Source organism: Mastomys coucha, unplaced genomic scaffold, assembly GCF_008632895.1.
Source record: "Mastomys coucha isolate ucsf_1 unplaced genomic scaffold, UCSF_Mcou_1 pScaffold1, whole genome shotgun sequence".
NCBI classification, from domain to species: Eukaryota; Metazoa; Chordata; class Mammalia; order Rodentia; family Muridae; genus Mastomys; species Mastomys coucha.
This window is the reverse complement of record NW_022196891.1, coordinates 34680526-34696530: the sequence shown is the minus strand read 5'-3', so window position 1 is coordinate 34696530 and position 16005 is coordinate 34680526. Positions and strand designations below refer to the sequence as shown.

General features: G+C 37.1%; 1 long non-coding RNA gene across 2 annotated transcripts in view; it reads right to left on the bottom strand.

The window, feature by feature from the left end:
* Positions 1-1512: 1512 nt before the first annotated feature.
* The window catches only part of LOC116100021, a 47367-nt gene continuing 32874 nt past the window's right edge, over positions 1513-16005 (bottom strand). The window contains exon 3 of one of the 2 annotated variants that reach the window (XR_004122412.1): positions 1513-15185. This is a non-coding gene — a long non-coding RNA (uncharacterized LOC116100021). The remainder of the gene's footprint in view (positions 15186-16005) is intronic. The other variant, XR_004122411.1, reaches the window with a different exon arrangement.

Here is a 16005-nt window from a genome sequence, read left to right as displayed (position 1 = left end):
TGAACCAACCAGTACCCCCAGAGCTCCCAGGGACTAAACCACAAACCAAAGAGAACACATGGAAGGACTCACGGCTCCAGATGCATATGTACCAGAAGATGGCCTTGTGGGACATCAATGAGAAGAGAGGCCCTTGGTCCTATGAAGGCTCAATACCCCAGTGTAGGGGAATGCCAGGACAGGGAAGCAGGAGTGGGTGGGTTGGTGAGCATGGGGAGAGGGAATGGAATAGGGGGGTTTTCAGAGGGGAAATGAGGGAAAGGAATAATATTTGAAATGTAAATAAAGAAAATATCTAATAAAAAATTTTAAGAAAGGAAATGAAATTTGCTGTATTAATATTTCAGAATATTTGTATGTTTAATAATTATATCAGAACTACTGTGTCTGTACTATTTTGGCATTATTACCATTTTTTAAATAAATAAAACAACTTTTCTATTATTTTATCATTGGGTTATTATCATTATCATAATTGTTGTACATTTTAGTCTTCCTTTAGTAATTAGCATGATATTCTCTTGTGCTAATTAATTAAAGTTTGGAGGAATTAACACTAATTGAAGAAGATCAAAGCTGACCTAAGACTCCTGCTTCAACAGAGACTGTAGGAGTTTCAGAAAATGTTGATCAGAGCCTAAGATTCCCATGTGAAGGTCTCTGGGTGGAGCCCTGTGGTTGTACACGTGACAATGACACTTATCATAAAGGGCGTGTACTAAAGAGTGAAGTGGCTGTAGTATCTATTTCCTTTACAAGTCTCTTGGAAGGTAGTGGTCTAGAAGATTTTTTAAGATGTACTTCATAAATATATTATGCATTATGCATCACATAAATTATTTGTTATTAATTAATTAAATTATTTAATACCTTCATTGCCTGTCCTCTCTTCTGTGTAGAAGGCTATTACAGGGAAAGATACATTGATGGAATGACTAAGGTTGGGACTTTCTCAGTCATATAAAGAAATAAAGTTTATTACCATTGTGCCTGTTCATTTGCATTTGTGGGTGAAAAATGATAGTCCAGTTCTTTGACATGGAACTGGGTTAATCCAATGGGGAAGGAGCCAAGTCTGGATTTGGCTCTGTATGTGCAAGCACAAGCAGCATTTCTACTCCAGGGAATTCAATAGCAGTTAGATGGAAAATGGTCCTGGTGACAATGACTGGCCTTCTGGTCCTGGTGACAATGACGACTGGCCTTCTGTGTGGATGGGTAACTAGTTCTTTGGGTAACAGATCCTTAAGTGTGCTGAAGTAGAGAAATGCTTTAATTCTCTAAACATGTTTGTGATCTTAAGTATGCCCATACTTAAGAGATGGCTTGGAGGTTAAGAGCACTGGCTGCTCTTCTGAAGGTCCTGAGTTCAGTTCCCAGCAACCACATGGTGGTTCACAACCATCTGTAATGGGATCTGATGCCTTGTTCTGGCCTGTAGGTGTACATGTAGGCAAAACACTGTATACGTGATAAATAAATAAATCTTTTTTTTTTTTTTAAGAAATGTCTTTCAACAGTTCTTCTTAAAGGCAATGGGACTAAGGTTTAAATATTTTGCTCTTAATCACAATAAATATAAAACAGGAGGCTTACTCTTGTAAGAGAATTAAAGGAATGGAAATGCACATCAATGATCCTAGCACTTGGGAGGTGGAAACTGGAGAATCAGTTCCATAGTGAGTTCTAGGCCAGCCTAGAATACTGAGGTCCATGTCTTAAAACAAGCAAGCAAAGAAAGAAACAAGCCAATGGATTGTGGTAAGGAGGTAGACATGATGCTCCTCTGTAAAACAAGTACTATGATATTGAGGCAAGAAGCTTGAAAGTTCAAGGTCAGCCTGAGCATCATAATAAAATAAAACAAATTTAATATACAGGATGTTGCACACTTGAGATAATCTATTTAAGTGTCATTCTGTTTGCATAGCTTTGACCTAGCTTTTAAAAATGTCATGCTAAATTAACTTTAGTGAAACCAGTGGTGGTTATGTGTCACATGGACAATAGGAGAACAAAAAGAACCAGCAATCCAAATGAATTATTAGCTGCGAGATTCCCAAACATGATTCCATTTTTCAGAGATCATCTTTCCGGAGATGTGCAGCCAACTGCAGTGTGATGTACTGGAGCGCTTTTATAAGAGTTCACTCAGCAGAGGGATGCTGCGATGTACTGTGTTTGAAGTGAGTTTGATAGTAGAAAGGCATGAGCTGGCACTCTCTCTTTGCCCCTTAATAATGGATGGGTTGTATGACACATTTTTAAAATCTCACTTTATTCTCTGCTAAGATGGGTAAGGAAGGTCAAATGAGATTCCTTAATGGTTGATTTATATATACATCTATAGACTTACCTATCCAGCATTTATTAACTCATAGACTATAGTTAATATCTTAAAAGTATACATTACTTTTGTGATGGCGATTTCATAAAACTGGAACTGCCTCTATAAAATGCACAAGATTGTGTTATCAGGGAGAATTCTCAGTTTTACAAGATTGAAGTTAAGAAGAGCAGAATGAATATTACATTAACAAAAGTTTTATTCATTAGTTAAAATGGTAACATTCATGTCAGAAAATATTTTAAAATTTGAAAACTTAAAAACAATTATCAGCGTTCCGCTTTATATCAATCCAAAGAAAGCATTAATAAAAAACTAAAAGCCTACTACCCAAGGTCACAAGTGCTCATACTAGTAAAAGCACAGGTGCTCATACCCTCATACTGACAAAAATCACAGGTACTCATAAGGACAAAAATCACAAGATAAAAGGTGCTTGTATCACCAAGATCACAGGCGCTGATACTGACAAGATCACAGGTGCTTGTAGCTAGAAGATCACAAATGCTCATTCTGAGAAGAGCACAGGTGCTCATACCCTCTTACTGATGAGATCACAGACACTCACACCCTCTTACTGATGAGATCGCAGACACTCACACCCTCTTACTGATGAGATCGCAGACACTCACACCCTCTTACTGATGAGATCACAGACACTCACACCCTCTTACTGATGAGATCACAGACACTCACACCCTCTTACTGATGAGATCGCAGACACTCACACCCTCTTACTGATGAGATCACAGGTGCTCATACCCTCTTACTGATGAGATCACAGACACTCATACCCTCTTACTGATAAGATCACAGACACTCATACCCTCTTACTGATGAGATCACAGGTGCTCATACCCTCTTACTGATGAGATCACAGACACTCATGCCCTCTTACTGATGAGATCACAGACACTCATACCCTCTTACTGATGAGATCACAGACACTCATACCCCCACAAGATCCCAGGTGGTTGTACCCTCTGAAGGACAAGATCACAGGTACTCTTACTGACAAGACCACAGGTGCTCTATACTGAGTTATACAAGTTTAGAAAAGAATCTTCATAGCCAAAAATCCCTGAAAATAAAAGATTCAACAACTATTTTGATAGTTTGCTGTTCTTGTTGTTGTTTGTTTGTTCCTTAATAGCATTATTCATGACAAGCCACAAGTTGGTAAATTGGATGAACGGTGGGTATATACATGCACACACATATATGTATGTATAGTGAAAAATGATTTGGTCTAGAAAAGGAAAAATATTCTTCCTCCAAATGAATGAAGTCTAAGGGCCTTGTGATAATTGGAATGAGCCAATCAAAGGAAGCATATCCTTCTTCCAGGTGAATTAAATATGAGAGCCTCTAGATAACTGGAATGAGCCAATCAAATGTGTATTCACTTGTCCACATGATGTAGCAGAGTATTCAGATCCAGAGATACACAGAGTGCAATGGCAGCTGATGGGACGCACTGGGCATATGTTGGAACGGGTATACAGTTCTTTGACAGAGGGAGAATGTTCTAGAGCTGGATGGTAATTTGAGCTGTTCTTTAAATGAATGCTTTGTAGCATTAAAATATATTTTTTCATATTAAGTGCAAATTCTATTAGTGTTGACCTCATATAATGAAAAGTGAATTTGGATAAAATAAAATGACTTAGTAAGGCTTTGTAAAATTACTCAAGTAGCTACTAATAGGTATTCATGTGCACAAACACATTTCATTCTTTTACATTTGTAAAGAAAGCTTTTTTGAGTTTCATATCATATCATTCTAAAAGATTTCACCCTTTTCATATGCACTCCAAATCTCCAAGTATAATAGTATATGGCTTTAATTCCAACAGCAAGGAGGCAGAGGCAAGCAGTTCTCTATGAGTTCCAGGACAGCTTGGTTTACATAATGAGTTCTAGGCCAGGAGAGTTTCATGCTGATACCATGACACAGAATAAAACAGTATAAGAGACCTAATTAAACCAACAAGAGACAAGTAACATTTTACAGACTAAGCAGTTTGTATTTACATATTGACAAATATGTATGTGTATGTTTTATATATAATCACGCAATGGGCTTCCCGAAAAAAAAAATCTATCCTGAATTCTAGGCATGAATGGGGAGGAGAGTCATAGAGTCATATTGTAAAGTTGACTGTTCCCCACACATGCAGAAGTCCCTCTCTAGGATATGACTTCCAGATATGGCTATTCCTTCTTTGCCATTGTTTCTAACAAAACAAAACTGTATTTTAATTAAAACATTATATCGGGTGGCTCAATTTAGCTTAACATACCTACCTGTCAGTAAAATATTTATCATGATTTTTTTTTTGCCAAACATTAATTCAATGTGAGCACATTTAACCCAACTCAGTAGAAGAAAGAACTAAATCGTCCCACTTCGCAGTAAATAAATTGTCATTCCTTACCTGGTTTCTTAGGGAGGTGAAAAAATGTTGTAAGATCTTAGACATTCCCAATTTGAGAACTATCTGCACAGTCATTCTTTTTATTTCCATGTTTCATATAGTTTAAAATGTAATTTTTTACATACATGCACACATGCACGTGTGTGCACACACACACACATACACACACAGAGAGAAGAGTGGGGAGAGAGAGAGAATGAGAGAGAATGTAAATGAAAATTTCTCAAAGTTCAGAACTTTCAGAAGCTTAGGAATCCATTGATTTCTAGTGAACCGGTTTTTCAAAAACTGAGACACACCTTTTTGTATAAATATTTTCAGGTAATGCTTACTTAAAAGAGTTTCAGAAAGCAAAACAAACCAACAATGACAAAAACAAAACAAAAATTCCTCCCATGAGAACATTAAAGTCACTTACTTTCCACCTCAGTTTTAAAATGAGCAAGCATATTATGTAAAACCTCTTTATGTTGTGAGTGACCTAACCTCCTCTTGCAAACACAGTACGTTCATACTACACTCTGAAGAATGAAAGCAAAGCTCTCTGGCCAGCTATGAGGATGGCATGTGCTCCTGGAAGCTAGTTCTCTGCTTTGCTCACTGACGGTATAGATGTCTAGACACATGTGTTGTTATGTGAACCGTTGAATGAGGTGGATGTATAGTGCTTTTGTAGAAAGTGTAGCATCTTTTTGTGGATCTTTAGGAATACTGAGTGAATGCTAATTTCGGAAGGGTTTGATTGTGAAGTCACTATAATAAACATCATGTTAAAAGTACATATTCCAATTAAAACTTGCTCTTTGTATGACATTTGAAACACGCCATCTGTACTGAACGCCATCCCAGAATTCAGAATGTGGAGCCATTTCTTTATATTTAATACTAGTCTAGTATAAGTATGCTTTATATCAAATATGTTGTCTTGGGAGAAAACAAAATTCTTATAATCGGACATACACTTTTAATTTCTGTGTGTTTATGTAAGCATAACATGCATGTGATATATTAAATAAATAGAATGCTAAAATACAATTATAAGAGGAATATATTACACAAAGGAAGGAAATTCTATAAATAAAAGCGTGTCATTTGTCCATCTTGATTCGTTCAACTATAGACCTAGTTTAAAAGACAGTTCTTTTACTTTTTCTATCAAAAGAGAAAAACAAGGGCAAGCATATATGGATTCTTTAATTGCAACATCCTGACGGATTGCAATGTGGTACCCAACATGATGTGGTGTTTTGACTGTGTGGCTGCAGCAGACTGTAATTTAAATGCCATTAAAGAGACAGGAGGCCTAGCATGGAGGCAGGAATGCTGTGAAATCTTTTGGTCTGCAGGCACAATGCAGATCAAGTCATTCCTCTGATCTCTCAGTTCTTAAGTCTGAGGTCTAGAAGGAAAACATCTTTGTGCTTCCATCTTAAACTAAGACAGGCTAGATGGCCTATCAGAGTCACCTTGTTAACACCACATAAAAAGTAATGCACATTTCATGAAGCAGGGCTTCATGTTCTCCCATCCTTATTTTGGGCTGTGTTCTGATTTGTGTAGTGCTGAAAAAATAATGTGCCCAAAATATCCACACCTGGTAAAAAGAGCCTTGACTCTGAAGGCATGTGTTGATACAGAGCGTTTAGTGATTTTATGTTAGGAAGTCAGGACTTTGTAGTTCACTGCTCTTCTCTGTAATTTTTCTTCTGGATCAATGGCGATATATTTTGCTTACAAGGCTAAGCAGAGCATCAACACTTTTTGTGCCTCTCGGGAAACTCAAGAGTTGAGAGTTTGAAGTAAAATATTCTCCACCATAGCAAATGATATGCAGTCCATGTGAAGATTCTAAGCCATAGACAGATAGTGATCTGTTCCCATATTTGCATTAAATTATAATTTTAAAAATGTATACTAGCTTCTCAAGGGAGAAAAATGATCTGGAAGGTTTTCCCAGCAGATTCGCTATGTTTCCATGGAAAACCAGACAAAGAAAAAGCCATTTTCCTTTTAGATATCTTCTTATGGTCCTTTATGTGTGACACTATAAAATCTGTCCTCAAATCATCTATTTCAGATGATAATATGTTGGTGATAGTTTCAAATCTTAGAATATTTTAAGTTTTACATGTTTATATGGTGACTGTTATAATTTTTTTTATTTAAAAACTGAGTAACAAATTCTCTAAAAGATAGGAGGTTAGAAATATTTTTACCAAGATACATTCTGTCTATTCTCATAGCTGATATTCAAGAACTTCTCAGTAGCTAAAGGTAGTCTATTTAATGACCAATGATAGTAGTTCCAGTGTGGGGAATGTGATTGAGTAGGAGTGCCCTTGCCTGGTATGTGTAAGGCCCTGGTTTCAACCCCAACAAAATAAAATCTATCATCCAAAGTTACCATGTAGGAAAATCTTGATATTGAACTTTACCAAGGCTGACTTAAATATGTTGAAGGCACAAATGTCCTCTGCATAAATCATTTCTAGTTTCACCTTGTTATATTTTATGTCATGACATAAAAGGTTCTAACAATGAGGTGAAGAAGTGAGATGTCTTTGGAAAGTTAAAAGTGATTTCTGAGGTGTGAGAAAAGCCAAAAAGAGTAGAGAGAAAAGCGTAAGCAGTCCTGGCACATATTGTGTCCAATGGAAATAATTCAAAGTCCGTTTTGCACAATACTCATCAACAAGGTTGCAAACAGCTTAAATCAAGTCTGGAGCTGCTGAATGACATCATCATTAACCTAGCCTTCTAAGCAATTGCAAGTGGTCTGTAAGTCAGATACACAGGGGGTTCCTTTCTGTCTGCCCAGAGTCAAGGCTACTGCAGACATTTCTGTTGAGGGATCGTGATTGCAAGCTGAATCTTCTCTCAGGAAAGACTAGAGTACAGCCCTCCCCAAACGCAAGTCTTTGCACACGTGCAGACCAATGGAGCTTCATTGCAAACACAGGGCCCCGTGCGCTTTTGTTTAAGTAGCAGTGAAAAGAAGTGCTTTGTCCAGTGTGTTACAAAGCATCAATGGTGTGTGAACAGACCATCATAAACAGTTCTGCCGTATTGATTCTGAAAATACTTCACCTGTGTCTGAATGCCCAAGCATTGCACAAACCAATATGAAACTTGTTCTTACTCCCTGTGGGGCAATGAAAAGTGAATTGTCACGAAGAGAGCAAAATGCAGACAGAGAAAGGCAACAAAGCAATTGGACAAGATGGATTGTGTATTCTGTATGGAATTTTAAAATGGGTTTGTAAAAATTCATCTAAACCTCTTTCTGTGCTTTGTAATTGCTCCTCGGGAGGATGATCCCTGGCAAAGTTCTGTAGAGCAATGAAGATTGAAAAACCAGACACTATCCAAACAAAGATGTGCTTCAAAGTAAGTTAAGCCTGCAGTAGGAAATGTCATATGAAAATATTAGAATAATGTCCAGTAACTTCCGGTTATCAGAGGTAACTTCCCTCTAAAGCTGTTCAAGCATATATAAAACTAACATTGTATGAACATATTGTAAATACACTGTCAAAAATCCTAACCAAAAAGGGATAGATATCAAAGTCACTGCATAAATGATACATGCCTGCTTTTATCATTTGAAATAAACTGTTGAATTATGAAAGATTATTAATCATTGAGTGCAAAATTAAAAAAGAATAATCAACAAAGGGAAATGTTGAATTAAATAGCAAATTGGGACAAATAATATGCTATTGAGAATATTTTAATGTTTTGCAGTAAATGAAAGCAAGATGTATAAACAGAAATAAAAATACAATTAGTAAACTAAATAAATATCATATGCAATTATATTTTTGCCGAGTGTCACTGTGAGCTTCAGCAATCCTCAATCTATTCTAGAGCAAATCAGTTTAATTTCTAGAAGATTGCTGGCAATCATTTTGATTAACAAAATGATTATAGAGCATTAGTAAAATCCATCTCCCTCTTAATTTTGTGAACAAAACTTACTAATGCTCTTAAAATGAGGATAATCATTATGGTTATTTTTTTGGAGATAAGTTAATAGCTAGTCCATTCAGCATCCACTCCTTTTGATCATTTTAAAAGAGTCAAAGCAAGCCATGTAAACAAACATAAGTGGTCATCAGCTTCAAATCATAAAATCGTTCCCTACATTTATTTGATAGCAAAAGTCTGTTGGATTTTATCAACACTTAGTGACTCCGTATTTCATTTGGGAATCTCCAGATTCCTTAACTGATTCCTAAGTGTTTGAAAGTTCATTTGTTTGTCACTTGAAGTTCTATATGAGCAAAGACAGAGTGGTAAAATTCCTCCACTTACTGTCTAACTTAATTCTCTCCCAACAGTTTAAATAGGAGTGTGTCTTGAGGCACACATCCTTCTAACCTTGATTATTGGAGAAAATAAGAGCGTGTGTGTGTGTGTGTGTGTGTGTATGTTGCTAAGCAAACACAACCTATCCCATCTGTAAGTAAGTGGCTAATAATACTAGGTGTTTCACATGAGTTTATGATTCCAATATGTGCGTGGTACCAAGTGGTATGATCACTAATAGCCTTGATTCTGAGTTCCCAGAGAACACCAGAACAATGAATGTCCTTTGGAATATGTGTTTAACTTCCAGCAATGGGGCAGGAAGCACAGCTGTGACAGTGGCTGGGGGCTTCCAGATGTCAAGGCTGTATGGACTCTGAGGTAATTGCAGGAAGAAAGGGATACAATTTTGTTATTACCGATTATCTTCCCCATTCAAAACCCTGAATCCAACATCAACAATAGCACTTTGGATAGGCACATGATGAGCTAGAGGGCCTGTGTCAAAGAGATTTGTACTTTTGCCTCTGGAGAAAAGGAAGGATAAGATTGGTAAACTGCACAGAACACAGAAAGGACAGGGAAGACAGACCTACATTATTATAATTATAACCATTTTAGTCATTCTAAAATAGAAGACAACTTCTAATCCTAATTCCCAAATCTGCAAAGTGTTGGAAAACAATATCTTTATAAAGCCAGGAAATAAAAAAAAATGAAGTTTAATTATTAGTATTCTAAAGTAGTGTTTATCCACTGCATTTGAGAATATAAAAATATTTACTCACTAATGAATCAGTATCCCTATTCAAGATTCTTCAATTGAATAGGGGGAAAGATGATGGTTTTCCAATACTTAACCAGGAACATTAACTTTCCGTCTTCCCTTGTTCTGGAGTCAGAAGAACTACAAGATTTCAGATCTCTGTAAGCGTTATGTTACAGGTAGACTCAAGTGGTCATGATTCTACGTGGAAGCATAGAGGCATACGTTAAAGCATACAGGCATGAGTGTGGCAGAATTTACTGTCAACCATAACACATATTTATTGGCAAATGAGATATTAATTCAATTGACAGTGTCTTGGTTTGAAAGATTTGTGTTGTTTATTTGGTTAAGTGATTCAATGTTCCTGCCAAATAAGCAGAAGAGTTTGTGCCCTGGTTTAGTGTGAGCACCATAACTCAATTTTGGATTCATTCTCCCAAGCATGGTGAGAAGGACTTCATATCATCTTCATTTCTGCTGTCTTCATCTTCTCTTAGAACAGCAAGCATTTCATAGTTTCTGTGGAAAGCTGCATGGTAACATTTGACCGGCCGTGGTACAGTATAATCTTCAAGTGAACGATCAACCGCACAGCAAATGGGCCATTCTTACGTGTGCTTCTGTCATTGTTTCAAAATGGGAGTGCGGATTAGAAGCTGGCGTCTGGTTTAGCATGAGCTGTCTATGACATCTGATTCAGAAACTTCTCAGGTAGCTGGTTTACTCTGAGCGCTTTGAAATAATGTACAAAGCATAGGCAAACACTCAGCACCCTGCCTTGTATGTTCAATGGACACAGTTCCCACAGTCTCATCCACATGGTCAACTATACCATGTGCTTCGGGTATCTGAAGCTCACCATCACTGAGGGAAGCCCTGGATATCTGTCAAGATGTGCTTTGCAGTTATGTCTAGTTTATGAAATGTACTCTATCTCATGAATTAGCACTTACGTCAATGTATTTGAATCTTAATGAACTGTAAACAACAGTACTGAGTTAGTAGAAACCTGTAGTCCATGAAAGCAATAAAAAATCATATAAGGCTAAGAGATACTGGATATTTGGATGAGGTTGAACTCTGCGAAAACAGAGTTGTTAATTCTTTAAAAGCATGTGGAACAGAAATAATCAAGAAAAGATGAATAAAAAAAAGAAAAGATGAATAAAATATTGATGATAAGTATTTTTGTTTTTTTGTGTTCCTATATACTATATACTTTTAAAATTAAGCTGACTGAAATTTGTACTTCAGAAGAGATCACCTGCTTTGTTTGTCTCTTAAATTCTCCTGTCTTGATATCTAGTGAAGAATTTTGTTGTAAACAATCTCATTTATAATGCACCCATTCTGCTGGTAAAGCTGTCAGTCTGTTACAAATAAGTATTCCCAGCTTATGAACGTATTTATTTAACCTGTAATAGTCTTTGTCATTTGGAGAAAGCTCCAACTAAGAATTGGTTCCTGAGTGTCAGTAAAGCTCTACAATAGTGGTTATTTGACACCACTGGACAACTGGTCATACATGCAGGCTGCCAGCCTTTACATATACCACTGGACAACTGGTCACATGTACAGGTTTCCAGAATTCACTTGAAGCAGAGACTCTGGCCCAAAGCTGAGCAATTTATATTTTCTCAACCCTTTGAGTAATCCTGGTACAGTCAAAGTTTGTAAAACTCTGGTATAGAAAAGTCTGTGATAGAAGTGCCTGTAGCCGCAAAGTTGCTGAAAGTCTATTTCCCAATTCATCATTAAACCAAATTGTAATTTCTCTTTGATGTAAACTCATTCACTATGAAAGTTTTTTTTTTTATCACATGAAACATCTACTAGCAATAAGTTCTCATATCTCTGCACTCCTTTTACTTCAGATCCTGTTATTTACGACCACAGAAAAACTCCACTGTAATTTTAAAAAAATTATGTGACATATCAAACAAAGCACACTCACTATAAACTCTTCATAAAGAAAAAGAGTGAGCTATAGGCATAATGCCATTTTATGATGTAGTTACTACAAACTGGAGCTCTAAAGTCTTCTGGCTTTTATGTCTAACTCTTGACACTACAGCTATACAGCTCTATGTAGAGTGATGCTAAAGTTAACTCCTGAATGGATGTGAGCTCAGCTTTTGCATTAGCCTACAACTAAGACCCTTGAAGAAAAGCCTGTTGTCTCACAGTACCATGGTACGTGGATCCAGATGACTTATTAAAATCTGAAACTGTAAACACATAATAGCATATAAACAAGGCATGTTTAAATTTTACTGCAAGAAAATTTCCACAGCACCTGGTAGAAAGCATAAAGCAGAGAACCACAGAAACTTTAGAAAAATGGACAAAAAAATAAAATGAACAAGGAGAAAAAAATCAGCTTTGTCTCACGGGTACACAATGGGGAGGCCATATCACCCACACACGTGTAAATGCACGTGCATGTGCAAACACACATGCATACTCACTCATGGGGAAATTACTGATTTATTCAAGAAATTAGGCTTCCTCAGTTAACAGACCCAGATTATTCATGTTTGTTAATGTGAACTCAAACTACAGTATACTGTCTTAGTAACGTTAACAGTTTCGAAAAGAACACGCTAAGGCCATGGAACGTATTTTCTGTCTTGTAGTCTCAAGTTGTACTCACAGAGAATTTTCTTCCAATGACTCATCTTCTTGGTTTCTATGTGACTATTATAATTTTATGTTTTTCCTTCCAATCAAAATCAGTACCAAACACATGCACACAGATTCAAAAGCAATGTGTATCAACTTGGTAGTTTCTCTTTCTGCCTGGAAAAGACTGTGGTCATCACCCTATTTCCCTGGTGCTCACACATGTTCACTTCAAATTTTCTTCAGTGTTCAATATTTTATGTGCCTTCTCAAGAAACCTATTTAGTATTTGGAGAAATTCCAAACCAATGACAAAGCACAATTAATACCACTTTTATAAGCTGTTTTCTGTGGAATTGTCCCTATCACCTTACTTTCTTCAATGTTGTCAAAACTAGATTCTGAAAACATGATATTATATGTAATGATAACACATAAGAAAAGTGTTTCATATCCAAATGAAGGCAAATATTTTACATTAGCATAGCTGGACACTTTGGTTTTAAATAAAGCAGTAACTACTAGCCCACATCCAATGACTCTTAATATTCTTATGCTATCACATGAGTGATGCAGGTGATGGGCACACAGCTGGAATGACAGATTTACACACACAGATAAAATACTGTTTTGCAGGAGCATTTGTGTCAGAGCTGTCTACTCTGTTCAGAAACCTGCTGCACACATGCACATGCGCGCACGCATGCGTGCCCGCACACACATACACACACACACACACACACACACACACACACTATTTAGATAAGTGTGAAGATCTAATATAACTAATTTTATGTATAGATCAAAGAAGCAATCAAAACTATCTTGCAGTTAGCTCTCAGTCAAGGGGAGCTGGTCTCTGAAGGACCTTTGGCTGTGTATGAATATGAGATGTTTAGGGAGGGTGGAACTGTCACAGAGCAGGCAGGAGCCAGGGCTGAAGAATCTCCCAATGAAAAGAATTATATAGATTAAAATATCAACAGAGGTCAGGAGGAGTGGCCCTGACCTAGAGAAAAATAACATATTTTTCACTCAATATAAATTGGCCATAGTTGCTATAATTCCTGTTACCCATATGGGAAATGAGCGTTTCCATCACAGTGGTACGACCCCCATGAGACAAGTGAAATTCCCCTCTACCCAAAGCTCCACTCTAATTTCCAAGGCCTCTGAAGCGTTTTCACCCTAGTGTAGAAAACATAGCTAATTGGTTTGGATCAGCAGGGCATCTGCACTGAAGGTTTCTTTTTGTACTGAGATTGTGAGTTATATATATCTCACACCCTGTGTGAGTATCCAGGTTGGTTAGTCACCTTCTTGGGAAAAATCAAGATGCTGTGTAAGATTACACTGCTCATTTTGATAGTGGAGGAGAGACACTGTTCTTGATAAGAATTCATATATTATCTCCCTACATTTCTTCAAATCAGAAGGATAAGAAAAAACATACAGCCCAGTTTCTAAATGAAATGGTTTATGATCAATGGACACCTCTCAACGGGCCTTTGAAACTCCCTATAGAACTGGAATATATTCTCATGTATATAATGTGAACCCCTCCCATAGGTGTTCCCATATTTCCCCAACTAAAGAAGCCATTCACAATATATTATAATTTTATTACATAAAATTAACACTGGATAAAAGTAACTGACAAAATTCTGGGTAGTTTTTCTTTTAAGCATATGGTTATAGACATTCTGTTTTATTTAGGTGCAACCTCAGTTTGTAAGATGTTTGTCCTGCATAAACAGCAAATAGTATTTGTAGGTAGAGTCTGAGAACTACTCAATCATTATTATTGCATCACAAGGTTTAGGCTTTACTGAAGAGACAGCCATCTTTAAAACCAATCAAACCACCTGTAGAAGAATAACACCCTGATTTCTTCAAAACACCTTAGGCTTGCATTCCAACCACAGAAGGTGTGGCCAGCTTTGGGAACTAAGGCATCCTACTTGCCAAATTCTAAAATCTATACAGTTTTGGGTTCTGATTCAAATATTAGCAAATTTTTTAAAAATAAATTAATTTTCCTAGGAAAACTAGATAATTGGTTTGGGGTAGAATTGAAATTTTACGTCAAGTGTGGTGACTAATACCTACAATGTTAGCACTGAAGACAGAGGCAGGAGGATGACCATCAGTTTGAGACCAGTCTGTGCTAAACAGTAAGATTTTTGTCTCAAAAATCAATAGCCAAAAAAGAACGTTAAAACTTTAATGTACACAATTACTTATCAGTGTGCTTAGTAACTTGTTTTTTTAAACATTATGCCAGTCATGTCTTCCAGAATAAACTGTATTTCCTACAAAAACATGCCAATACTTCTAAGATAGGATATATCGGTTGTCTGTCATGCTTCTCTGTGCTACCAGTTGTCGTGGGGATATTTATAAATGAGCAAATGGGCTTTCATCTCACCCAGCTTTTTTTTAAAAAAACAAAACAAAACAAAAACAAAACCACAATACTGCAACCGAGGGAAGAATTCCCAAAGGTCTAAGAGAAGTTAGGCATGCACTTACCTTCCTTGCTTCTGGGAATCCTTCCGAGCAAATCAAAACTATAGGAAAATGAGCAAACACCGTCAGAGCAGGAGAAAGCCAGACAGAAGCTGCAGATGTGTCCAGAAGAAATCATTCAATTCTCAGCAGAATTCTGTTGAGCATCATATGTCTACAGATGTGAGAAGATCTGAGATTGACATCAGTTTGCTATGTGAACAATATCCTCAGGCAATTTCAGCACACACTCTTGTCTAGGTTGGATGGTAATTCCAGTTTGCTGTGTGTGTGTGTTTTAGATAAGGTATCTCTCCTTAAACATTTCTACAGCGGCCTCTCTGAGTGTGAAACCTGTAATTCGGCCAATAGCACTCTCTAGCTGGTCTTGGTGACTTAGGAGACAGTCTTAGGACCTCCTGCTTTAACTTGATATGCGTCACAATGGACAATTTCTGTACTTACTATCATTTCTAGGACTCTACTTAGTTTTATGAAAATAAGGATAAGGCTAAATTTTAAACCAAGAACCGCAAGTGCACCCCAGAGCAGGCAGCCCATGTGCCTCTGGTCCACTGAGGATTCTTTGAGATGCAATGTCTTCTTTGTGTTCTCAGGTAGGGGCCTGGTAACTTATTTTTCTTTTGTTTTGCTTTAAAGGAAGGAATCAGAAGGAAGGAAAATGAAACATGGAACTGTTAAATCTAGGATTCAATCACCTGGGAAGTGGGGTCACAAATATTGGGAAACAGGCACTGAATGGGGAAAGGATTCAGTGGGGACTTCCCCACCATTCCACATAGCACATCCTGAGGAGTGGGGTCCCTCTTACAATGCCCTGGGGAAGTCTGCTCTTCCTGGCGCTGGTTCCAGTCTGCAGTCACCTGACTCCATCCATCCCCTGATTTTGTTACCACCACAGAAAGAAATTATAGCCTTCAACCCTCCACTTTATTCCTCTTACCTATGAATCTCAAGTTCATCTGTCTGCCCATTTAACATAGCTTATTTTT